This window comes from Lissotriton vulgaris, chromosome 2_1 (genome assembly GCF_964263255.1).
Source record: "Lissotriton vulgaris chromosome 2_1, aLisVul1.2, whole genome shotgun sequence".
NCBI classification, from domain to species: Eukaryota; Metazoa; Chordata; class Amphibia; order Caudata; family Salamandridae; genus Lissotriton; species Lissotriton vulgaris.
Window position 1 is genome coordinate 2,024,916,269 of NC_141687.1, and position 26,278 is coordinate 2,024,942,546.

At 46.0% G+C, this 26,278-nt stretch overlaps 1 protein-coding gene and 1 pseudogene across 1 annotated transcript in view; one reads left to right on the forward strand and one right to left on the reverse strand.

Moving 5' to 3' along the window:
• Positions 1-26,278, reverse strand: part of LOC147733673 (transient receptor potential cation channel subfamily M member 7-like) — a 1,613,265-nt gene that overhangs the window by 1,259,401 nt on the left and 327,586 nt on the right. The window lies entirely within an intron of this gene.
• LOC147733675 (thiol S-methyltransferase TMT1B pseudogene) lies at positions 19,682-20,293 on the forward strand (annotated as a pseudogene).

The window sequence follows — 26,278 nt, forward strand, 5'->3', positions numbered from 1 at the left end:
CAAAGAACAGATGATGCGGCTAAAGTAAAGGTGTAGTATGAGTTATAGGCTGACAATGGGGGTTGTCCCAAAAGTAAATGGTGTGGCATCATGGGGTGACGAGGAGACTCTGGCAAGTGTCCCCATCACTTAAATGGGCCCTAGGGATCAGAACTGGGCAGGGAATGATGTTAATAGACGTGTTTGAGGGCGTGGTTTGTGGAAGAATGATTAAGCATGGGCAGAGAGGGTCAGTGTTTCATAAATGTGAATGAGATCCATGGGTTGAAAGTAGGGGGGAGGGGAAACAAAGAGGCTGTTCAGAAATGGTTCGACCGGAATTAGGAGAAATTATTTTTTCTTTGAAGCTTTTCAGGCGTATGTTTAGAATTTAAAGAAATGTTAAGGGGGTTAAAGAAGGTAAGAAGGCCACACTCACATCAAGGTCCTCAATGCACGTTCCAATGGGCCCACATAAGTGGTAAAGAACATGTAGTGTATTTGAAATGAGGCAGTGATAATGAGTGCATTGTGTTGTAAGTCAACACCACCATCTATGTGGGGAGGGCAGGATGAATGAATGCATGAGTGAAAGGAGCTTTCTTAAAATGGGGGAACATTTGATGTGGCTGTATCCTCTGGTTTATCCTAGTCTCCGCGACGGCTGTAAAGATTGGAGAGGTGTGTGCAAACTAAAATGGTAAATGAGGTTTTATTGTAGATGGAGTGAACTATACCCACAATAAGAAGGTATTTAGGGTAGGGGATTTCTGATCTTTGCATTGGTAATGAATAGACTATTCTGAGCTTATCCTGTGATGGAACAAAAAAGATTATTAGACTGGATTATGTTTCATATGTATATATGAATGTTGTCCATAAGTTATTTAGCCAATTAGAAACTTTAATTCATCTTCCATAAGTGAGTACATAGTGACAATATTGACAGTAATTAACGGTTTCGCATCAAAGCAGAGAGGGTTGGTTGCACTGGTATATTGCTAAGAGACTACATCTTGCATTCATCCTTAACCAACAGAAATGATGAGTCATAGTGGTGGAGATCTGTGTCTGTCTTCGGTCTTAACCCACTCACCATTTTCCACTTCTGCCACTAGTCCTCATGGTCAGTGGTGGGGGAAATGCTGAGAAGTATCTATTGCATTCCAAGCACAAGAATTAGTGCATCGGAATAGCTTGCTAATGACACTCTGAAAATATTATTTTCTTTAGGAGTACATTTTGGTACACCATGGATGAGCTAGAAAGCCTGTATTTCATGTGACCCAGAAAAACAAGCAATCAGGCACCGTACCTCCCACGAAGCAGTGTCTTTTTTGGTCACCCACCAACTAACGTGTCCCATTATTCCTGGCATCACTTACTGGTGAATCAGAAAATCAGGATCTCGGCTATCCGTCCTCCCACCAACAAGTGTCCTATATTCTGGCCTGCCTGGGAACTGTATTGTAGGACCTTTCCTGTTGTGCTTAAGCCTCTTTCATGTTTCCAGTGGCAACTTTCCTCAGTGCTTGCAACCTTTCTGGTAGGGGTAACATATACTGCATCAATCAATCAGGGTTAGTAAAGCGCGCTACTCACCCGTGAAGGTCTCAAGGCGTTGGGGGAGGGAAGATATAGCTGCTCCATATATATAGCTTTTCAACTAAAAGCCAGGTCTTGAGAGCCCGTCTGAAGGTGTGCAGGGTTGGCGAGCGTCTCATTTCTACTGGGAGAGTGTTCCATGCTGTGGCTGCAGTGTAGGAGAAAGCTATCCCTCCAGCTCTGCTTCTGTGGATGCGGGGAACATCTTCCAGAGCGAGGTCGACCGAGCGGAGGCTCCTCTTGGGTGCGTGGAAACTCATTCTGTTGTTGAGGTATTTGGGTCCGATGCTGTTGAGGGATTTGTAGTCTGTGTGAGTAGTTTGTAGGTAACCCTCTTCTCGACAGAGAGCCAGTGGAGTACTCGCAGGTGTAGAGTCATATGTTTGTGGCGCTGTATCCCTAGGATGAGCCTGGCGGACAAGTTTTGGATGGTTTGGAGTTTGCGTAGTAAGGATTTTTTGGATTCCGGCATAGAGGGCGTTGCCGTAGTCGAGCCTGCTGGTGATGAATGCATGGGTGACAGTCTTTCTCCAGTCTGGGGGGATCCACTTGAATGTCTTTCATAGGACCCGGAGGCAGTTGAAACTGGTGGAGGAGATAGCGTTGACTTGGGGGTTCATGGAGAGGGAGGAGTCGAGGATTATGCCGAGGTTCCGAGCGTGGTCCATCGGGGTGGGTGGGGGCCCGAGGGCAGGAGGCCACCAGGAGCCGCTCCAGGCGGAGGTGCAGGATCCGAAGATGAGAACCTCGGTCTTTTCGGAGTTGAGTTTGAGGCAGCTGCCCTTCATCCAGACCACCATGTTTCTCATTCCTTCCTGGAAGCTGAGTCTAGTGTCTTCTGGGTTGTTGGTGAGGGAGAGGATGAGCTGGGTGTCGTCAGCGTAGGTCATGATGCTGAGTCCGTGCAGCCTGACGATGGCGGCGATGGGGGCCATGTAGATGTTAAATAGAGTCGGGCTCAGAAAAGATCCTTGGAGAACTCCGCACATGAGGTCGGTGGGTTCGGAGAGGAAGGGGGAGGAGCATGACCCTCTGTGTTCTGCAAGAGAGGAAGGATCGGATCCAGTTGAGGGCGTCTCCATGAATTACCATGGTGTGGAGCCTGGTGGTTAGTGTGCGGTGTGAGACGGTGTAGAACGCTGCGGAGAGGTCCAGGAGGATGAGGGCTGCGGTGTGGCCCGGGTCGAGCAGCATGTGGATATCGTCGGTACTTGCGAGCAGGGCTGTCTCGGTGCTGTGGTTGCTGCAGAAACTGGATTGGGAGGGGTCAAGGATGCAGTTATCTTCAATGAAGGTTGTCAGTTGGGTGTTCACAAGCCTTTCTGTGACTTTGGCTGCGAAGGGGAGAAGGAAGATGGGTCTGTAGTTCTTGAGGTCAGTCGGGTCGGCCAATGTTTTTTTGAGGAGGGGCTTTACTTCTGTGCGTTTCCAGTCCATGGGGCAGGTGCCGGAGGCCAGGGAGGAGTTGATGGTGCGGGCTAGTTCGGGAGCGATGGCCGTGGAGGCTCTGTGGAAGATGTGCGGGGGGCACGAGTCCGTGGGGGTACCTGAGTGAGTTTTCTTCATAGTGCTGGTGATAAGTTTGATGGATGCGGGGTTCCAGGTGGTGATGGTTGGCGTGACGGGGGTAGTGGGTGGAGGGGTGAAGGCATTTGTTAGTTCGTTGAAGTTGTCGTACAGGGTCATGATCTTCTGGTGGAAGTAGGTGCCGAGCTGGTTACAGAGATCTTGGGAGGGTGTGATGTCAGGTTTCGCATGAGGGTTTGTTGAAATGTTTGATGACGTTGAAGAGTTCCCTTGTGTTGGCTGTGTTGGTGTTGATTTTTCCCCTGATGAAGGTTCTTTTGGTGTCCCTTATCAGCTGGTGGTAGTTCTTAATGGGGATCTTGTGGTCGGCGTGGGCTTCAGTGGTCTTCTGGTTCCTCCATGTTTTTCGAGGCGTCTGCAGGCGCGTCTGGCCTCTAGGAGTTCGGTGGTGAACCAGGCAGCGTTTGGAGGGCATTTAGTGGTTGTCTGCCAGAGAGGGGCTAGTGTATCGGCACAGCTAGTGATCCACCAGTGGAGTTCCTTTGCTGCGGCGTCAGTGTCGGCGGTGGCTGAGGGGGGGGGGAGGGGGTCCTGGAGGAGGGTGGCGGTAAGAAGGTCTTCTGTGACCTTACTCCAGTTCCGTCGAGGCGGGCGCGGGGCTGGTTTGGGTGCAGTGCTGGATGTGAAAGTGAAATGGATGCAGTGGTGGTCTGTCCAGGAGGGCCGGGTGGTGTGGGTGAACCGGATGTTCGAGCCTTCTGCGAAGATGGGGTCCAGTGTGTGTCTTGCAATGTGGGTGGGTGTATTTACCAGTTGATTAGGTCGTAGGTTGGCGAAATTATCAAGGAGCGTGTTGGAATCTGGGTCCTGGCGGTTCAAGGTAGAAATTTAGATCTACGAGCAGGATGTAGTCCATGGAGGTGATGGCGTGGGATGCAGCAAGTTCTGTGATGGTGGTAGTGGGCAGGGCGCAAGGTCCTGGTGGTCTGTAGATGAGTGTGCCATGTAGCGTTGTCCTGGGGTTGGTGTGGATCTGGAAGTGGAGGTGTTCTATGTTGGTAAGAGTGTTGCTTGGGCTGGAGGTGGAGAGTTTGGAGGGAGGTTTAGTGACATGGCTTCTTTTTCTTCTTCCTCCCTTTCTTATTCGGCATGATCAAGGAAGGTTCTTGGTCACCTACCAAAGAGCAGTTTGAAGGGGCTGAATCCCATGGATGCTGGGGCAGCACTTATGATTGTGTTTAATAAAAGGGGTAGAATTGTTTGACAATTCTTACCATCTGGACAGAGTACATTGCACAACATGGGTTTGATTGTCTGTTTAGATTTTTCTTCCACAACATGGATTTGACTGCTTTATTAGATTTTTCTTCAAAGCAATAAGTCTGGGGATGATATACAGATGTTTCATGTTGGAGAGAGCTTCAATGCGCATGACTGTTTGGCCAGCCTGAGTTGGCTGGCCAAACTGTTATGCGCACTGAAGGCAAAGCCAACCACTCCCTCTTCAATACTGTTTCCCACTAACCCCGCCCCCAAGACTTGGCACACAGAAGAAAAATAAACCCATAATAAAATTGATTTTGAACCCATTTTATTATCCTTTTTTTCCTTCATGTTTTTGAAGGTGTTAGCAGTGATGGGGGCTCCTCTGCCATAGTGGAGGAGTTGTCGCTGCTTCTCTGGTAAGGTAATTGGATCACTTGTAAGGATTGTAATGGTGCTTTCGGAACATTTCCAAGTTGTGGAGTTGGCAAAAAAAGCCATTATTTAAAGTATATACAGGTTTCAGCATGGATGCATGGCCGATTGAATATTGTAAATACCACACTGTTTTCTTAGACCTCTTGTGACCAAATGGAAAACAACTATGAAAGAATTATGCCATTTTGTCACCAGTAGCTGTTTTTTGGCCTCTCTCTCTCGGTCAGGGGAAACTATATAAATCAATTGCTTATCCTCTGTAGAATATGTCCATATAGGACGTTATTGTCAGCACTTGCTTTGTGTACTTGGTATACAGCATATTGTAGGGCAAAGTAATTGTATTGATCCCATTTAAAGCACTGGGGACTTTTCAAGTTCCTGTCTATTTAGGGAGACTGACCCGCTCCTAGGTAGGGCCAGGCCACCCTTCTTTTCCTGACTTCTTTATCATCATATTTTTAAATGACTTCTGTCATGTATGTACTCATATTTCATGATGCAAAGCTGCGTATTGCCACCAGTTATCTACATTTTCTGTTCCTTTCAACAGGGTGTTTAAGTTGGCTACATTCGTTCCTTTTATTACTTGGGCAAGCTACTTTGGTAGAGGTAGAGCTCCTCCAGTTATAGAATATATTTTAAAGATCTACCCGTCCATATATTGTTTGGTGGGATATGCCTTGGTATCCCTGTGGATGCAAGTGATGTTTCGGTATCTAAAAGCATAATTCGGGTTTTACAGTAGTCTGGCGGTATCCGCTGTCCATCAATCCAGTAGTAGGCTTATCGTTAATGCACACATCACAATAGAATAGGTTTCTGCATGGTTCATGGTACAGGTTCCTATGTGCATGGGCTCTGTCTTGTGTTTTAGGGCACAGGAGGGTTATGCGTCCCGATTGCCCACGGTCCAAATACTGGGTTACAATCTGTGGAATGATTCCCTTCCCAAGCACCTTTTCACTCAGCAGTCACATACCAACCTCTAAGTCAGTGTTTCCCAAACTGTGGGCCACGATCCACTGGTGGGTCACAAGCCGAAGTTTGGTCCAAGCAATAAATAAAGATGCCTTTAAATTCAGTATTTATTTTGTTGCATTTGCTGTGCTTCAAAGGCAGATGTCAGGCTAGGTCTTCTGAGGCTTATTTTTATAACATGGTGACTGGGTTTTCAAACTCCTCCCACTTTGCAGGCAGGAAGAAAAGTAAAGTGAATTATGTGAAGTGTTAGACCTGACATCATTGGCTTGAGTCTCTCCTCCATTTTTTCTGTTTTGCCTCTACTGTTTTTCGATGTTTTGCTGGTATATGCTTTGGGCGCTGTGCCACGGCTGATCCGTGCCACAGCGCAAATGCTCCCGATGTTAAATTGATGTCTTGATTGTATCCATGGTTGGCTTGTTTGGTTTACTGTCAGTCCCCAGTCTAGTGCACCAGGAGTGCCGGGGCTTGTAAATACAAATGCCGCTCGTGGGCTTGCAGCACGTGTTGTGCCACCCACAAGAGCGGCCTCGTAAAAGAATGTCTACGGGTCAGTCATTGCGAGACCCACGTGCAGCCTAGAGCTGTCACGCAGGCTGCGCAAGTATACCTACTTGCCAGCCCCTGCAACCTTCCCTTGACTTCATGTTAGTCACCCCTATGGTAGGCCCACGGGCAGGGTGCATTGTAAGTGTAAGGTAGGACACGCCTGACCAAGTTGGCATGTCCTAATAGTGAATTACAGCCATCTTCGTTCTTCACTATTGCGAGGTAGCCTGCTCTCCATTGATTAGAATGGGCCGCCGGGATTGTTAATGCTATGATCCTAGCTGGCTCGGGGAGCACGGTGCAATGTCGAGTTTGGTATCCCTGAACTCGGGGTTTAATTACGCATCCGTTGATGTGGATGGTTTTTGGACTCTGGGTTCGAAAATAGCACTTTTAGAAAGTGTCTATTTTCTTGTCTAACCATATCTGGTTTCTGCTGGTCTTGCGAGTGTGTGACAGGAGCCGGGTGGCTCCAAGAGGTCTGGATGAGTCAGTGTGGGATGAGTGGGACATTTGCGTTGAGAGTAGGGGGAGAGTAGTTGTTGATAGCCTGCCCTGCCTGGTACAATGCTGGCTCCACCTCCTGCCAAGCGGCTGATGGCTCTGTGCCTGCCATGGACGATCCTAGCCCCACCTCCTGCCAGGAGACCGATAGCTCTGCTCCTGCCAGTGTCAATGCTGGCTCCACCTCCTGCTGGGCGTCTGAGGACCCAGCCCTGCTCAGTGAATAGGCCAGGTTCTTCTGCCTGGCTCCACCCACAACAGACCCAGGATGTTGGGAAATCCCTGGCATGGACAAAGGGATCAAAGCCGGAAAGGGGTATAAGAGACGGACCCCTGAACCAAGAATTGGGATCACTTCTGACAAGGAACCCTGTAACCAAGGACAAGAGGCCTGCTGATCTGAGGACTTGCCTACCCCTTCTGCCAGTGTGCTGTTGTTGGGGGAATCCTGCAGTGCTTCTTTATTTTTGCCAAGGAACCAGGAGAGAGGAACTGTGTGTGTACTCTCACGCTTGCTAAGAAAATCTCCAAGGACTGGAAGAGTGCCAGTCTCCTGCTGAAGTCACAGGGCTAAAGGACTTCATCTGCTAAAGTGCTATTTGCTGGAACCTGTGAATCCAGCACCTCTGAAAGAACCAGCAATCTCGACGCCGACGGACGTCGCCGAATCCAGCTCGACGTAGTGGGTAACGGCCCCAGTGTCCCGCTTCGTCGACGACCGGCCGCCGGGCCCGAACGACGCCAGCAGCAACGCCAGTGAGTGGGAGTATGGCTTCAGCTCCAAGGGACCTCGTGTCTGCACCGCTGCTGATCGCATCGCCCTCGTGCCCTCTCGACGCCGTGAGCGCTGCTCACACTTTGCAACCGCATCATCAACAACGACGCCTGCTGAGGCCTGATCGACACCGAAGACGCGACGCCGGATTGCTCGACGCCGCTGATCATCGTGTGCTTCATTTTCCTAAAGGTACTGTGTTGTTGGGGGTCCGTGTGACTCTGGGCTCGACGTAGCGCTCCTCGCGGTCGACGCCGAACCTTTGGATTAACTTTGCCTCGACGTCGTGTAGTCCCCCGTGTGGGTTACCCTGTTGCTAAGAACTGTATTGCCAAAAAGAAGATTGCTTTGATACTAAAGACTTTTGTGCTAAAGAAGAAATTATCTTGAACTATCCTTTTTCCCTTCCCAGAGTATTTATTGAGATTGTGTACATTTTTGACGTTATTTGGTCTTGTGCTAAGCCTGATATAAAAATACTAATACTACTGAGTCGTGTCAATTTGTAGTGTATTCACTTTATTACTGTATGTGGTCATAATTGCTTAACACACAGCCTCTGAGATAAGCCTGTTCTGCTCTGCCAAGCTACCAAGGGGGTGAGCAGGGGTTATCGAAGGGTGTGATCCCCTTGCCCTGACTAGAAAAGGTGTGTCCCTATTTGTCAGAAGAGTATACCTCTGCCAACTAGAGACAGCCGGTTCTAACATGAAGCATTTGCAAAAGGGGTACATGAGGTGTGAAAGGTAAGGGTGTCTATTTTTTTTATATGTAAGTACCTGTAAATAAACTGTACACATTCAGCAGGAGTTAAAAGGGCAAAAACTAAGCACATTTTTCTTTAAATTCTGAAGTGTGTTGGAAACAACATTTTAAGAGGGTCAGAACAAATCATGACACTTTACTTGGGGATGCATACATTATAATTATTCACTGAAACCCGACTTCCACACACAATGTGTGTGCATTATAGTATTTACAGTAAAACAGTTTGTCTGTAAACATATAGTGACCATTTCAATGGAAAATGTGCTGTCTGCAAATGTCAATTCAACACCACACAATGCTTTAGATACATTTTTTTTTTTAAAACACTGCCTCATTTCCACTAAAGCAAGGTTGGTCGTGAAAGATTGTCATTGTACAAAGTGTTTCTTGGTTCTAAATGGTTTGGGAGCACTGCCCTAAAGCAGTCTTGCAGTCCACTTAACTACTATAGCTTTATTAATGGCAGTTGCCGAAAAAGCTGGAAATGGTGATTTTTGGGTCAGCAGTATCTCACTGTTTGGCTTCAAAATATTAGCTCTTTGATATGCAGAGTCCATATCCACTACTCAAGGCAAAGTGGAGGATGATAATACCTCTGTGAACTCTCATTATAGTCATAACCTAGGTAGCTTCCCTAGTAGAGGCACTGAAACACAGCCCATGAAATAAATAATATACCACCATGAAATAATTGCCCAAATATTTTCAATTTGTTTTTTCATCCTTAGCGAAGGCCTTTAGCTTGGGTAGACATTGCTAATCCAGGCCGAATTTTTCAGGACATTTTTTAAAACAACTATTTGTAATGCAATAGGTGTCGCCTTAGCTTGAGTTACAACTGTTAGAGTTGTAAATGACAATTTCTTTTAAACATTTGTAACGGTGTGTATGTTTGTGGTGTGTAGTGGAATTATGTGGCTTGCATTAGAATTTTGTTAGTTGTTAAATTGTGCGGAGTGGATTTGTGTAGGAATTATGTAGCATGTCATTTGTTACGGTGTGTATGTATGTGGTGTGTAGTGGAATTATGTGGCTTGCATTAGAATTTTGTTAGTTGTTAAATTGGGCGGTGTGGAGTGGATTTGTGTAGGAATTATGTAGCATGTCACCTTATGCCTGTAGTGCTTACCAAGAGCTTGCCCATTTTATTCCTCAAGCGCAAGGCAGTGTCAGGAAACTAATAGAGACTAGTGTAGGATTTACACACTGGAAAAATGAATTATTTTATCAGGAGAAAAGCAAGTACATGCTTTGCCAGCCTGCAGAAGAAGCAGAGGTTTTAAAGAGACTTGTTTTCGTCCAAGGTATTGTTTTTCCTAGTTCACAGAATGGATAAAAAGGAAAGGAAGAAAGTAGGAAAACAAAATTGCTACAAGTGCTTCACATTACTTTTAGAGTGTTCTTAACCCGTTGGCTATTGTCGTCGGCCATTGGCCAGCTAACTATAACTGGTGTCAAACCTATGGTTTGTTCAGTGAATTGAATCGGTTTTTTAAATGCAAATTCCTAACTATAACTGGTGTGAAACCTATGGTTTTTTCAGTGAATTTCATAGGTTTTTTAAATGCTAATTCCTAACTATATATAGGGCCTCAAACCTATGTTTTTTCAGTGAATTTCAAAGTTTTTTTAATAGCAAATTTCTATTGCTATTAAATATAATATTTTTTATAATGAATCCTATATTGAATATTTATGTAATACTATTTTTTATATGTATATATATATTTTTATTTTTTTGCCCAGGAGCGCTCCCGCTGCGCGTACCGGTGAGCTTCCCGTTAGCGCACGAAAACATCATTGTGACGTATCGCGTAGCCGCGTCCGCGTGATACGCACGGCGTAAGCGCACCCGGAAGCACACTATCGCGCTACGTAAGCGCCCAGGGGAGCGTAGCGTAAGCACGTCGGGTCATGTGACCTAAAAATAACACTTTTTATTGGTTCAGGACAGTTTTGGTTTCCAAATGATGAAAGCCCGGGTCATGTGACCTGAAAATAACACTTTTCATTGGTTCAGGACAGTTTTGTTTTCCTAATGATGAAAGCCCCCACCTTTTTTCCTCATTCTCACTTTGTACTTTGAGTGAGGAAGACCTGTTTCCAGGGCTATTACTACCTATTTGTACTGGCTACAGTAGCAGCAGCAACAGGAGAATCTCAGCCACCACCACCACCACCACCACCACAAGGACCACCACAACACCACAGTGGTGGAGATGAAGAAGAGGAGGAGGAGGAGGAGGAGGAGGAGGAGGAGGAGAGGCGGCGCTACCTGCCAGAAGATACTAACCCCTACAAGCCAAAGGAGCACATTGTCTGGGAGTTTTTTAAAATCCCAAGGGGCCAAAAGAAAGTAAATGCGCCAAAGGTGTCTTGTCTGATCTATGGCACTGTACTTTCCAGGGGGATCCCTGCCAAAAAATATTCTTTTGGCAACAACACCATGATTCGCCACATGCACCCTAACAACTATAGTGCACCAGAGGTCAGAGAACTGACCAGAAACCCTCCCCAATCTTCTCCCAGCACCTCCCAAAGTACCCAACCCACTCCATTGGGACCAGAGACAAGGGAGATGGTCCCAAACATCCAAACCCAGTTTGGAAATTTCAAAATAGTGTGCATATTTTGTGGGCGTACAATTTGCTATGGTGAGCAAAGTAAACTCATCAACCGTGCTGGTGACAACCACAAGTGCCCAAAGAAACCTTAATTTTTTCCTGAATTTTTTTGCTCCAATTGAGCCATTTACAATTCCCTGTTTTTTGTTTGTCCCCATAAAAATTCCCAAAAAATTATAACATTGTTCATAAAAGCCAAAAAAAGTACAAAATGTTCAAAAAAACAATAAAAAATATAAAACAACAAAAAGAATAAAAAGAACAGTTCTTTTTAGAACTACCTCCAATTTATAAAAAAATGCTACATTTTTAAAAAAATCTGTCATTCTTTTTTTCCCCATGGTACGCTCCCCGGAATTAATTTATTTTTTTTGCCCCGCCGGGCCCTTATATGACCCCCACATCAAACCTAGGGCGTCAGGGGGGTCTACCCTGCCCCCTTTTGGTCATTTCCCGACTTTGTTTTTGCCACCTCTTGTGTCTCGATCCTACCGAGACACAAGATGGCGGCCGCTCCGGACTGTTTAGAATGTTGACAGACACCAGAGAGCCAATCGGCTTTCCGCTCGCGAACTCGCGTAACGCGCTTATAGATATATATTTTTTTGAACCTAAATTACTCAAAATCCACTGGAGCACATATCTTGAGACATAGCAAAGGCACATCGGGCTACCAGTCCCTACAATTTTGCCAAGTATGGTGGAAATCCATTCAGCCGTTCGGGCTAGAAGTGAGTCCAACCGCCCTATGGAAATTAACATGGGGAAAACACGTTTTGAGACCCCCTTTTATCTCGGCCCCCGCTTGACGAACAGGAAGGAGCGGAGCGAAGCGAGGCAAATTTGAGGAAATTTTCAGGCAGATTCCTCAACCAACGCCAAAGTTATTCCCAATAGAATGTTGAGGATTCCCTATGGAAAACAATCCTAACTATAACCACCTACTGGCGACCGCCAGTAGGTATATATATATATATATATATATATATATATATATATATATATATATATATATATATATATATATATTGATAGATACAGATGCAACATTATACTGTTTACATTCTAGCGTATTTTGCACATAACCAATAGTATTACTGCTGGTTTTTTAATGCATCTGTTAGAACAACAACTATTATTTTTAATAATGCACTTTACACTTTAATCTGCTATTTTGCACTATCAATATCAAATATAGGCGGGGGCTAAATGTATGTATATATATTTGTTATATACAACTTTTTGGTATTTGCATTCTAAGCTGCTAAAAAAAGTTTTTTTAAATCTTTTTAACTTTTATATCATGGGGTCTTATCTTTGTCAATTCAATACATGGATTCAAACCAGTTAATGAATTTTTCGCACTGTTGCCACTTCAAAATTGTTTGGAAAACAGACTAGGCTATTTTCTGCTAGTAGTTTGTCCTCGCTGTCTATTACCACGAGGTGTATGTAGAAAAAAAGAAAAAAAATTCACTTTTTTCACTGTTCAGCGGTTACTATTTAAAACGCAAGCATTTCCAACTCTGACTGTCTGTGAGCAAGGGCGGATGCCCGAAACGCGTCAGATTGCTTGGTTCAGCTTTTAAATAAAATCTGTGCTTTATAAATTACTGGATTCACGTGATTTCCTGGGTCGCTGTGGTCGGAGCTCGGGAGATTGCACTTGTGAGATATATATATATATGCTATTAATTGTGAAAGTCAGGCCACCAGTTTTCCTCACTGAGATGCAAATATTAAAATTTTAATGCTTTCAGATAAGTACAATTTTATTGTATATGTTTACATAGCGCACTGATAACCTACAATCATTAAAGCGGTGTGCACATTTTTTTCATTTAAATGAACGAGAAAATAAAATGAAGGTAACTTAAAATTGACCGCAAAACAGACTTAGATAAATACCACAAACTATAAAGAACTATCGGTACATGTCAAAAACAAATCTCATAAAAGTGAGATTTATATGTGTAATATCTTAAAGGAATGCACAGTGTTTCAGCTTGAGTTACATAAACTCAGATGAGCACTGCTGAAAGATCTTATTTGCAAAGCGGTTCGCTGTGTGTACCTAAATAGGTTGAGTATACAAAGGTAGGAGGAATTTGAAACTATGCCAAGAGGTCCTTAAGAGAAGTTTTCTCGCCAAGATCTAAGCCCTCCCTAAAAAGGTTGATAATAAAACAAAGTATGTCTTTCAGGTCAAGCCTGTGCTGCTTAAAAAAAATAGCATTACGCGGAAGCACTTGGGAGAGGTACATTTATATAGCTCTTGAATTTTGTTGGTCTAAATCTCTGAAACCCACAGACTCATCTGGTTTATGCCACATCTGAACATCACCTCGCTGGTGTTCAGACCCTGATCTACTTAGTATCCTGATTCTCTGAATAATGTCTGCACTTTTAGGACTGTGGCTGAAGCTGACACGTAGATTAATAGCCGATACCATTCAGCAACTGGGTACATTTAAAGGAGCAGTAGTTTCATGGAAAGTTTATTCTTCCAGATCAAGAGGCACCGGAAGAGGCGGGGATCCCTTAGAAAACATTCCCCTCTGAAACCGATGCCAGCAGAAAAAAGGAAGGATTTTGGACCAAGAAAAAACATTGTTCTTCCCTGGTGTGTACACAGTAGAGAAAGAGTACAGTGTAACCGAAAGTAACTGTTATTCCGGAATCCTCATTGTTTGACTGTTATTGCCAGACGCCATGGAAAGATATCCCAGCCGGAGATTGACCGCTGCTTTCAGTGCCGTAAGTTTTCAGCGCTTGCATGGCCGTAGGTGACTCAGCTCATTAAGCCGCAGCTGGACCCCCGACTGCCTCTCTGTTAATCTTTTGGCCCCGTGCGGCTGGTACTGCCTCTGCAGGATTCCAAGTGGGTTGTCCGGTTCTGTATACTTATAGTGGCTCAAAGCAAACGCCATGCTAAAATATAAAGCGCAGCACCTGTGTATATTTAACTTATATGCATGGCGGCCCGTGATGCAGGCGCCATGGTTATAAAACAAAAACATGAAACCGGACACCATGCTTGGCGCTGTGGTGACAAAGTATCAGGAGCACATTGAACTTATATGCATGCCGGCCAGTGAAGCAAGCGCAATGGTTATTAAAAAAACAACATGAAACCAGGTGCCATGCTAGGCGCCATGGTGACATAGTATCAGTGGCAGTAATAAAACAAGGAGTCCCTAAACACAACCGATTAATACTTACAACGTAATTAAACTGTAGTTGGTCGGTGCTCCTTCCGATAAAATGGTAATGATGTATCAGGAGCACCAACCAATAGGAAGCCTGGAGAAAAGATTAACGCAGTAGTTCACCAATGGCAAGCAGGATTGCACTCGCTATACTGTTTACAGTAGGTCTTGCAGACAGTGAATTCATGCTGCCTGGGCTTGACCTAACGACTGATGTCTTGCAGTTATCATGTAATATTTTAGGAACCATAAGACCTATGTACTTCATTCTGTTGTCTAAACCTAGGTTTTGGGGGTCAAGTAGTCTTTTAGAGACAGAAAATAAATCCTCAGAGCAACCCTTCTGCCATTTTCCAAATTTGCAGCTCTATTATGATGTGTTTTAGCCATCATATTGGTAATTTATTTTAATATTGATTTTGTGTCAGGTTTTCATAGGATTCAAATTCCTGAACACGAGCAAAGCAGGTGGTAGCAGAAGATCTTTCTCTTCTGACAGAGTGTTGCTAACTACAAAATTGGAGGTCTCATTCAGCAATGCAAATTGTGTCATATGCCAAACAAATTCAAAAGAAAAGCTAACATCAACTGGAACTAAACTACGCTTCTGACGTTCCTACCTTAACTGACTGAACATGACGGAGGACTCGAAACACGCAGCTTCTTGCACAAATTAGTCAGGTGAATTGCACATTCGTTATGCTATGCATGCTTTCCATTCCATTTGTGCTTGCAGGAAGGGATACACTAGAGCACTAAAGGAGAAGTTGAGCTGGCAGACATCTTGGATTTCCAGAGTTGCCAGCTCAATCTCCAATTGTTTGTCCTGGAGGAATGTTGTACCTCCCTTTTTGTCTTGTTCATAGAAACACTGGCCAGGATAGGACAATTAGCAGGAATCCTACTTAAGACCCCGACAGTAACCGCAAGCCTATAGTTAAATTTGCGCTCTTTGAAAAAGCTATTTATTTTTTAAATCACGCTTGAGTGCTGGCTCCGTGTTCACACTACATGAGATCAGAGAAATAATGGTCAACATTAATGAAACTATATTGATTCATTATAATGAAACTGAAACATTTCTGAGGAGAATGTATGACAGAATTTGTTTTTGTGAGTTTAACAAAATGAATGAACCACTCATGGTGTTCTCAGCTGATTAGACTCCTGAAGTTCTTGCTGCCAAAATATGATCACAGGATGTAGCAAAATCAGCACAAACCATTTTAAGAAATGTCCTGAAAGATTTGGATTTTGGATTTATAGGCAAATTTTGTGATGCCCCAGAGCTCCGCAAATCATGCTAGTCGACAAGAATGCCTGATGCGGTTTTAACATTTTTTACATCATTGTTTAATATCAGCAAACCAAAACTGTTGCAAACTAAAGTTTTAGAGTTCGGAACAGAAGCTGACAACATAGATGATGGTTTTGAAGATATAAGCGAAGTGGAAGACAATCTGGACTGACAAGCTTATGCTATACAAATGTACTATCTTTTCCAAATCATGTTTTATTAATTAAATCTCAGCACAAAGAAAAGTCTGCTACACATGTTGACCCCCCACACAATCGATCACGTGCATAAATAGAGATCTAATCACTTCAATTATTAGGATTGGTGTATCAACAAGTTATAATGACATACTACGGAGCAGGAACTTGGTAGCAGCTCATGCTGCAAAATCTTGTGATTCAGACCGCCCACCACTTCCAAGTCACTTTACCAGGAAAGGATTTACAATTGCTGCTCTTGATAGTTTTGATTTTGAAGACAGCTCTTGTTTGTCTGGAACATCCAGCACACATGATACTGCCATTGTGCCTTTTCGAGACTGTACCAATGAAGTAGGTGCTGGAAAGCAAACTGTGCCAGCTGTGGGCATAAACAAACAAAGCTGCAAACTTATAGCCCAGCTGCATTGCCAATGTGTGCAAAATCACTACAAGCCATCATATCGTCCAAGTCTACCATAGAGTTTCAAAAGGTTCAAAGTGGCTGAGGCCATGGATCTTTTCTACCTGATGCAGCCGTTCGCAAAGTAGATTTAAATGAATATATCATATCTCTTATTCAGGTGTTTCAAATCAGGTGTTTGTTAAGCGCAACTACTCACCCGTAAGGATCTCAAGGCGCTGGGGGTAGGGAGGGGCTTCGCAGGTTCCAGTCCATCAAGAAGGGGGTCTGTCGAAGAGACAGGTTATGAGGTTTCTTGCGAAGATGGGGAGCTATGTTATCTGTCTGAGGTGGAGTGGAAGATCGTTCCAGGCACTGGCCGCGATGAAGGAGAAGGAGCGGCATCCCAATCTGGTCTTTCTGGTGCGGAGGACCACGGTGTAGGAGAGCTGGGCTGATCCTAGGGTCCTTGGAGGTGCGAGGAATTTGAGTCTGCTGTTCAGGTATGCTGGTCCGTTGTCGTGGAGGGCCTTGTGAGCGTGGGTTAGCATCTTGAAGTTAACTTTAGCTTCGATTGGGAGCCAATGGAGTGGGTGCAGGTGCTGGGAGATGTGGCAGTGGCTTGGCAGGTTGAGGACCAGTCTTGCAACGGCGTTTTGGATGTTCTGTAGCTTGCTGGTGAGGTTTTTGTTTATTCCGGCATAGAGTGCGTTGCCGTAGTCGAGCCTGCTGGTGACCAGGGCTTGAGTGACGGTCTTTCTGTGTTTGAGGGGGATCCATTTGAAGGTGTTATGTAGGAGGCGGAGGGTGTGGAAGCAGGAGGACGAGACTGAGTTGATCTGGCGGTCCATTTTCAGCTCTGAGTCCAGGATGATTCCCAGGTTGCATGCGTGATCCATGGGGGTGGGCAGGCCAGGTGTCGTTCCAGGCGTCTGGGTTTTGGCCCATGAGGAGTACTTCCGTTTTGTTCGCGTTTAGTTGTAGGCAGCTATTTCTCATCCATTTGGCAACGGCTTCCATGCCTTCTCGAAAGTTGTGTCTGGCGGTGTTGGGTTCGTTGGATGGGGAGAGGATGAGTTGGGTGTTGTCTGCGTATGACACAATGTTGAGTGCTTAGGTTCAGACGATGGGGGCAAACTGAGCCATTAAGACATTGAAGAGCGTAGAGCTGAGGGAGGACCCCTGGGGGACTCCGCAGGTGGTAGGTGTAGGGTCTGAGAGGAAAGGGTGGAGTCTGACCCGCTGCGTTGCGCCAGAGAGGAAGGAGCGGATCCAGTTGAGGGCCTCGTCTTGGATCCCTGCGTCATGGAGTCTGCATATTAGGGTGCAATGAGAGACTGTGTCGAACGCCGCTGAGAGTTCGAGGAGGATGAGGGCTGCTGTTTCTCCTTTGTCCAATAAGGTACGGATGTTGTCTGTTACGGCAAGGAGGGCGGTTTCCGTACTTTGTTTTTTTCTGAGCCGGATTGGGAGGAGTTGAGGATGTTGTGCTCTTCAAAGAATCTGGCGAGTTGGCTGTTGATGGCTTTCTCAATGACATTCGCTGGGAACGGGAGCTGGGAGATTGGTCTGTAGTTTTTTTAGGCTCTGTTGAAAATGTGGTGGGGGCAGGGGTTGTGGGGGCCCCGGAGTAGATTGACTTCATAGTCTTCTGTGTGTATTCGGTGGGGAGTGCTGTCCAGTTGTCGATCGCTGGCTTCAGGGTGTCAGGGGTGGTTGGTGAGGGTTCAGTGTGTTGGTTGTCTTCGTCGAAGTTGTCGTAGATGCTCTTGATTTTGTGGTAGAGAAAGGTGTGGAGTTTGTCGCAGAGGTCTTGTGAGGGAGGGATGTCGGTGGACTCGCTGGTGGGTTGGGCGAACTCCTTGATGATGTTGAAGAGTTTTTGCTGTTGTGTGCATGAGTGTAGAGCAGGGGTCTTCAAACTGTGGGGCGCGACCCCCAGGGGGGCCGTGGAACGATGCCAAGGGGGTCGCGCCTTTACAGTGTCACTTCTGCCTCCAGGGTTTCAGCCCCCCTCCTCCCCCATCCTGTCCCAGCCCGGGCTGCTGCAGTGCAGCTCGCGCACCTGGGGCCTCGGCTTGGCCCGAGTTTTCACAGGTCTTTAAAGCCCATTAGCATATTTAAATGCCTTTGTTAACCGATTACCAAAGATTCGTTTTTTTATGGTTCCAGTACCCCCTGGGCCCCCACTCTGCCTATTTCTTACATTTGTATTTTTACACTTACTGCTGTAGTGTGAGAATGCATTTAATGAAAATAAATATAAAGTTAGGTTGCCAAAAGAAACATGCCTGCTATGTGTTGTTTAAAGATCCTGCAGAGGCCTACTCTTGACACTAAATTGAGTTATAAATAAAAAAGTATGTATTAATTCGGTATGTGACTTTTCTGTCTTTATTCTCTTTAATTATTAGTCATGCATCATTAAGGCATCCCTAGAACACAATTAAAAGTGCTTTCTATTTATATTTGCTGTTCTAAGTATTCACAGATAAGTGCAAAAAATACAGCTGTAGGTGACTGCTCATTTCTGGGCCTTCAAAATAATGAGCTGGTAACCCTAATCATTAGACTGGAAGTTTGTTGCAGGATCAGCACATTATTTATTTCCTCCACCCTCGAACCCTGATTAATGCCATTATAGCAAAAATTTCACTTATATCTGAAACCCTACGCTTCAAGTTTTTAGGTTTTGCCTGGCGAAAAGATGCGCTCTGCGCGTCTTTTTCGCGCAGGCGAAAACCTATTGAGATATATACAGGAGACAGGAACGGCCTCCCTCTTTCATTGGCTAGCTCCATAAATGGAGGCTAGCCATTGGAAGACGGGCCTGTCCGTCAATGCCGGACCAGATTCGGGGGCGTTCCTGAGAATTTTTGGCTTTTGGCTACGTCACGCGACGTCAGCCAAAAGCCGGGAACGCCCCCGAATCTGTTCCGGCATTGAGCCGGCACCTGCCTTCCTGTGCCCCGTTCCCGCCCCCCTACCGCTGCCTCGGCTCCCAGTTCCCGCCCCCCTACCGCTGCCTCGGCTCCCGTTCCCGCCCCCCTACCGCTGCCTCGGCTCCCGTTCCCGCCCCCCTACCACTGACATAACCTCTTTCCAGTTCGGCATATACTTAAAGGCACAGTGAAATGCACGACGCAGCATGCAGTGAGACATAAAGAAAATACTTCGGGGAGTTCTAGTGTTGTGTTAATAGCGTAAAATGAAATGCCACATTGTTGATATCACAGATGTTTTTGAAAAAGTATATATACATATGTATAAATGTAAACATTTTTACCCATTGTAGTGAATTCATTATAATTCATACAGCAGACTCATTCTGCCCTCTTTGTGTGCTGACTCTGTCACCAGAACAAGAGGGAGGGATTAATTTACTGTACTCAGGATGAAGATCGCTTCTCTCAATTTTCAGACCAGCGAATGCTTTTTTCCCCCCCACATACACAGGCAGGAACCTTGGTGAAGGAGACATTGAAACCGAACAGATAAAGTATACAATGCATTCGTGATCCCGGCGGTGGCATTGGGCGCGAGCTGGTGGTAGATAGGCACGCCGGTCACGCGCCAGTGCCAAGCGCCCAGCGCAGCTCAGACACGCATCAGCTCGAGAGCGCAGACCTCAGAGGCGGCGGCGCCCTCGGCTCCGAACATGGGCCTTCTCATAGCCACCCTTCAGGGGGGCATCATGCTGCTGACCCTGCCAGTGCACCTCTTGGCTCTCTTAGGAGTATGGCAGCCACTAGCCAATAAGATGTTTCCGTACGTGTTGGCCACATTTAGCCACGTCTACAACCGGAAGATGCATTCCTTCAAGAAGACTCTTTTCAGCAATATGCTAGACTTCGCCGGCCCCGGGGGGAAGCTCAACATTTTGGAGGTCGGAAGCGGAACGGGAACAAATTTCCAGTTTTTCCCGCCAGGATGCCGAGTCACGTGCACGGATCCGAACCCAGACTTCAAGCGTTTCCTGGGCAAGAGCGTTGCAGAAAATGACCACGTCCGGTTCACGCGCTTCCTCGTGGCGTCTGGGGAAGACATGTCGGTGGTGGCCAACGGCTCCGCGGATGCTGTGGTCTGCACGCTGGTCCTGTGTTCGGTGCGGAACGTGGAGGGGGTCCTCAAGGAGGTGGTGCGAGTCCTCAGACCGGTGAGTATTCTGTAGTGCTATTTTGAGATGTACAAGTTTAATATGGCAGCTGACTTTCACTTTCTCTGAGTCACTATTTCGAAGCGCAGATTACAAGGGAAAACTCGGCAAAGCAATAGCTACGACCTATATATTGGGCAAATGGCACTGGTTTCCTGACCCACACTTCACATGAATTATGTCAAAGCTGAGATTATTACTTGTTCACAAATTACATATTTTAGCCAATAGAACGTGTGCACTTTCTAAACTTGTAGGATTGCACATTCATAAAGGTTAAAATGTACAGAGACTTTATCTGCCAGCCTATGGCGTTACTTACCCAAGCAAAGGGTCGTTTATAGGAATTCCATTCCATTGTTTGACCCCCTACCCCTTTCCTAAACAATTCCATGTTCCGCATTTTATGCAGTCTATGCTTTATAGCATGTATGGAAAACTTGGAATCACTGAAAAATCATAAAAATAATGCATGTAGGAGGCGAGAAATGATCCAGGCTTTGTAGGCAACAGGCACCTCTATGTAGGATCCTGGGCAACACCCACCCTCTTGCTGAGGCAGATCTTTATCTTTTTGTTAGGAATTTCGCAAAGCACACTTTTAAAAACACTGCACTTCACGTGCACAACTCGACTTGTGTCATTTGTATGACTGTAAACCTACGATTTTGTGTACTTGACTGTACGCTTCTCCACATTTTAGTAAGTCAATGCCAAACATACTTTTATGATGCTAGTAATACAAAATATATCTCTCTCTCTCAAAAAATATATATATATAGATAGATACACATAGAGAGAGACAAATTGTGTTTATAACTTCTTGAACTACAGTAACTCATTATTCCTCTAATAACTAGTATATCTTTTCCGGAAAACCAACTGGCTCTGCAGATTTTCCTTTATTTATTCCAGTATTTTCTAAAGTGTTAATTTAGGGAATTGGATATCCTTAAACAAAGTAGCTTAACTTCCTAGTTGAAATATTCTCTCTATAGGTCAGAACTATGATCTTGAAACTCCAAATATATTTCCCTTACATTTTCTATTGTTGTTGAAATATTATTTCTACTTTTTTTACCTTGGTCTTCTACAATAGAATGGCATTCCTAGCATACAATTCTCCAAAAGCAACCCCACCTCAGCTTACTCAAATTATGATTCAGAATGCCTTACGCCTAAGAGCTGTTTACGTGCCTCTGTTGCCTGCAATGTGTGGGGGCTCGCAGTGTGTGTGGGGGGCTCTGTGTGGCTGTGTGTGTGGGGGGGCTCTGTGTGGCTGTGTGTGTGGAGGGCTCTGTGTGGGTGTGTGTGTGGGGGGCTCTGTGTGTGTGTGTGTGTGTGTGTGGGGGGGCTCTGTGTGTGTGTGGGGGAGGCCTCTGTGTGGGTGTTTGTGTGTGGCATTTGCGAGAGATTAAGCTATTGGCATTGTAAATGACAATGCCATTTATTTATGTTAAAAAAACATAAATAAAAATAATGTCAAGAGCAATGCCAATAGCTCTAACTTTAACAAAGGCAAAACCATTGCATTGTAAATGCTTGTTGGGAATGCACCCTGCTTTCAGACTACTCACTTCTCATTCTCGCCTTCACTTTCACGTTCACCCTGCACTCCCAGCGATCACAATGCACTCACACTGATCACAATGCACTCACACTGATCACAATGCACTCACACTGATCACAATGCACTCACACTGATCACAATGCACTCACACTGATCACAATGCACTCACACTGATCACCATGCACTCACAGCGATCACCATGCACTCACAGCGATCACCATGCACTCACAGCGATCACCATGCACTCACACTGATCACCATGCACTCACACTGATCACCATGCACTCACACCAATCACCATGCACTCACACCAATCACCATGCACTCACACCAATCACCATGCACTCACACCAATCACCATGCACTCACACCAATCACCATGCACTCACCCTTGCTGCTCCCGGGCCATGGCCAGGTGAGCTTCTAATGTGGCAGCGTGTATTCCTGCGGATTGGGAGGCCCTTCACAGAGGTTGACTAGACATCTTTCTGATGTTAATTGCTGTATTTTGGTTATAAACTGGTACTGATGGGGTGAAATCTTTCCTCAGTATTACTGTGTTTAAAAAAATTCTAAATAATAAAGCAATGCTATCCCAAAATACGCAGCATCACAGAACATTATTTACATTTTCTACTCACACAATTTAGTCAAGCCTGTCGCATAATTTGGTCCTCACCTTCCTCATAACCTAGAGGTTTAGAAATTGTTGTCAAGAGGGGGTCCTTACACTTGAAAATGTTGACAGGGGGGTCTCGGCATCCAAAAGTTTGAAGACCTCTGGTGTAGAGTCTGTCTTCAATCGCTTTTTCCTCGTTTTTCTGAAGAGTTGGTGGTGGGCGTTGGAGACAGCTATGAAGTTGTTGTGGGCTTCTGTGGATTTGGTGTTCCTCCAGAACTTTGAGGCAGCAGCAAGTGCGTCTGGACTCATGAAGTTCGGTGGTGAACCATCTAGCTTTCTTGGAGGGGGTGTTGTTGTTTTTCTTGACGGGGCAATGGTGTTGGCGCTGTCGGCGATCCATCTGTGCAGAGTTCAGGGTGTAGTGTTGGCAAAGTCGTTTTCCATGATGGTTGGGGTGGAGTTGCTGAGTGATGAGTTTAGCCTGTCGTCAGTGATTATGGTCCAGTTTCTTCGTGGGAGCAGGTGTGGATGGTGGGTGTTCTGAAGGTGAAGTGGACGCATCAATGGTCAGTCCATGGGAGTTCGGTGGTGTGGCTGAAGGTGATGGAGTTTCCTGTTGGGAAGAGGGAGTCGAGGGAGTGTCCTGCTGAGTGCGTGGGTTCCGTCACGATCTGGCGGAGTCCAATGTTGTGGAGGTTGTCCAGGAGGGATGTGGTGCTGGGGTCCAGTTGGTTGTAGAGGTGGAAGTTGAGGTCTCCCAGTAGGGTGTAGACGATGTCCGTAATGCAGTTGGCAAAAAGTCCGCGAGTCCAGGGGGGTCGGTAGATGAGGGTACCACGGAGGGTTAAGGTAGGGCTGGCCAGTATCTTGAAGTGAAGTGTTTTCCATCAGGTCTGTGGGCTTGTCGGCTAGTGTGCTCAGGCGGAGGGTGGATTTGTGGACGATGGAGATTTCACCTCCAGGGCGGGTGGGGCGGTCCTTCCTGGAGATCTTGTATCTTTGGGGAATGGCGATGGCGATGTCCGGTTCTGAGGTGGTGTTGGTCCAAGTTTCAGTAAAGAATGCTATGTCCGGGGTAGTGCTGTCGAGGAGGACCCAGATTTCGGTGGCGTGTTTGTGGAGGGATCGGACTTGAGGAGGATGCATTGCAGGGGCTTCGGTTCAGTTGTGTTCTGGCGGGTGGGATTGTGCTGGGTCAGGGGTCTTGGCGGTGCTGCAGGTGTGCCGGCAGCGCTGACAGCTGAAGGGTCCGTGGGTGTCAGCTGGTGATGCCAGCTTGTAGTTGTTGTTGCAGCCTGGGTTGAGAGTGTGGAGTGCCGTTGGTGGTGCAGAGATCCAGGGTAACTTGCGCTGGTCGCAGTCGGGTCACAGACGCGCGCAGACGGGCTTGCCTTTGGCAGTGGCAGCCATTAAGGAGGGGTAGGGGAGGGCTGGACAGCTGGGAGGTGGGAGCGGGGAGGAGAGCTGGATTGGGCCAGTCGCACTGGTCATGCTGCGGGGGGGGGAGGGGCCGCAAGGGCAGAGGCAGCGGGGAAAAACAGGCTAAAAAAGGAAAAAGGAAAAAGGTGGAGGAGGGCCTCGAACACCAACACTCTAGAGTGCAGGGGCTCGGGGGAAGGCCCCACTTAATGGTGGAGCTGCGAGGGAGGGAGAGCAATTTCACTGACAATGAGTCAGTGGTCTTGCTCGCCTGTCTCCGCAGTGGCCACCATTAAGTAGGGGACAGGGAGGGCTGGACAGCGGGGAGGGGAGCTGGATTGGGCCGGTCGCACTGGTCGTGCTGGGGTCCGCGTGGGTAGCAGCGGTGGGGAAACCGGGCTAAAAAAGGCAAAAGGAAAAAAGAGAGAAAAGTGCAAATAAGGCAGCAAAAGTGCAAGAAAGAGTGGAGGAAAGACACAGAGGACACAGGAGAGTGAAAGGGGGAGATTGAGATGAGGGTAAAAAACGAAGGCTAGACACAGGTGAAGAGTGGAGTTTGAAATGAGGGGAAAACAACAGACTCAGAAGGAGTGTGAAGGGGGGGGATAGAAGTGAGGGAAAAAACGAGTAAAAAAGGAGACAAAAAGCGGAGCAAGAGAATGGAGACAGAGGTCCACTGGACTACCAGGGATGAGGCGCAGGTGAAACCTGCGGTGGAGGAGGGCCTCCAACACTCGAGAGTGCAGGGGCTCGGGGGGGAAGGCCTCCCTTAATGGTGGAGCTGTGAGGGAGGGAGAGCAATTTCACTGACAATGAGTCAGTGGTCTTGCTCCACTTATTCAGTGCAGACTGAAGGATGAAGACCAGCCAGGTCCTCCGAGAGCTGTAATTCATGCTCTGATCTGTGAGAATACCGTCCCATTGAAGAAGGGTGGGGTTTTACCAGTAATACCATCTCCAGTCACAAACTATGCAACAGTATACACTGCACCAAAAAAAATCCCAAATGTGCATGACCGGCCTATCCTGCCAATTTTCTGCGAATAAGGTGTTTCCTGTATTGTAGCGGACATTTATATGAGCAATCCAGTAGAATTTGATGATCTTTATGCAATGATGGGCGTTTTCGACATGACAAAAGTGGTGTTGCAGTGTGCAGGATGTTCTCTCAGTGGATGTGTCACAGATGATGCACTTATTGAGGCGGAAATCTTTGGAAGCAAAACTGTCCAGTCAGCATTGAGAGGAACTCATGTTTATTCATTACAAGGTATGCTCATCATATCTGAGGCTATAGAAACATTGTGTTAGAATGCTTTCTGGAACAAGAATGACAAATTAGGTTTTGCATAGCTTATCTCTGAATGATGTGCACCCAGTGCCGTGTTCACTTCTAACAGTAGCAGCTGCTACTGGACTTGGTGGTGGGCATGGGACTGGGGGATGAAGAAAACTTTTTTAATAAACACCTACTTATGACGGCCGGTAAAAACCCCTCCCCTGTCCTCGGAGCAGCTCCGCCCCACCCAGAAAGCTGCTGCAGCAGAAGGAAACTTAAAATGCTAATAACATAAGTTATTATCATTTTATGTTTCCTGCTGTGGAGCAGTGGGGCAACCCTCCTCCGCCTTAGCAGAGCAGTCACCACTGCATTCAAAAGATATAATGCAAAGCTAAAAGAAAACCTAAAAACTAAGTTAGTAGTTAGTTTAAAAATGTGAAGAAAAATCTGAACTTTGCAAGTACTGGGGAAGTGTTTTACACATGATGGCTCTATCGAAAAACTTGGTTAATTTTGATTGGTAAGGTAAGTGGGACTTGAATGTAAAGACTGTAGAGTAACTGATTATTATATTTTGATAATTCAATTCTATAAACTAGATATGGGTCCTGGTATTTGGAAAGCATGAAGAAGCTCGAAGTGGACAAACCATACCTCTACAGAAAATGTATCCAAAGACATTTTATAGCAAAAGAGATAGAGGGAAGGTTCAATGCTGTGTCTCCTCATATGAAACTAGAACAGATGATCCAGAGATCACAAAAAAGCTCCTAGAGAATTGTTGGTCAGATATATAAAAGAATATGTTGCTCAATGGCAGCTAGTTTCCCTTGTATTCCTTTCTAGATGTGGACGTGCTGAGGTAGTGGTGCTGCTGCATAATTGACACTCACCATAGCGCTAGCTGTATGACACTCAGATCGCTTTGCTGGTGATGCTATTCTAACAACTTTGATGAACCTTTATCGTTTCATTTTGTTGTCTGCTTTTAAATATTACGTGACTCACCTACTTCATTCCTACTCCTTCCTGCCTAGCCCCACCTCCGGTCTCCTTCCCTGGTCCACCGCGGGTGTTAGTCCCGATTGAGTGGAGGGAAGATCGGGA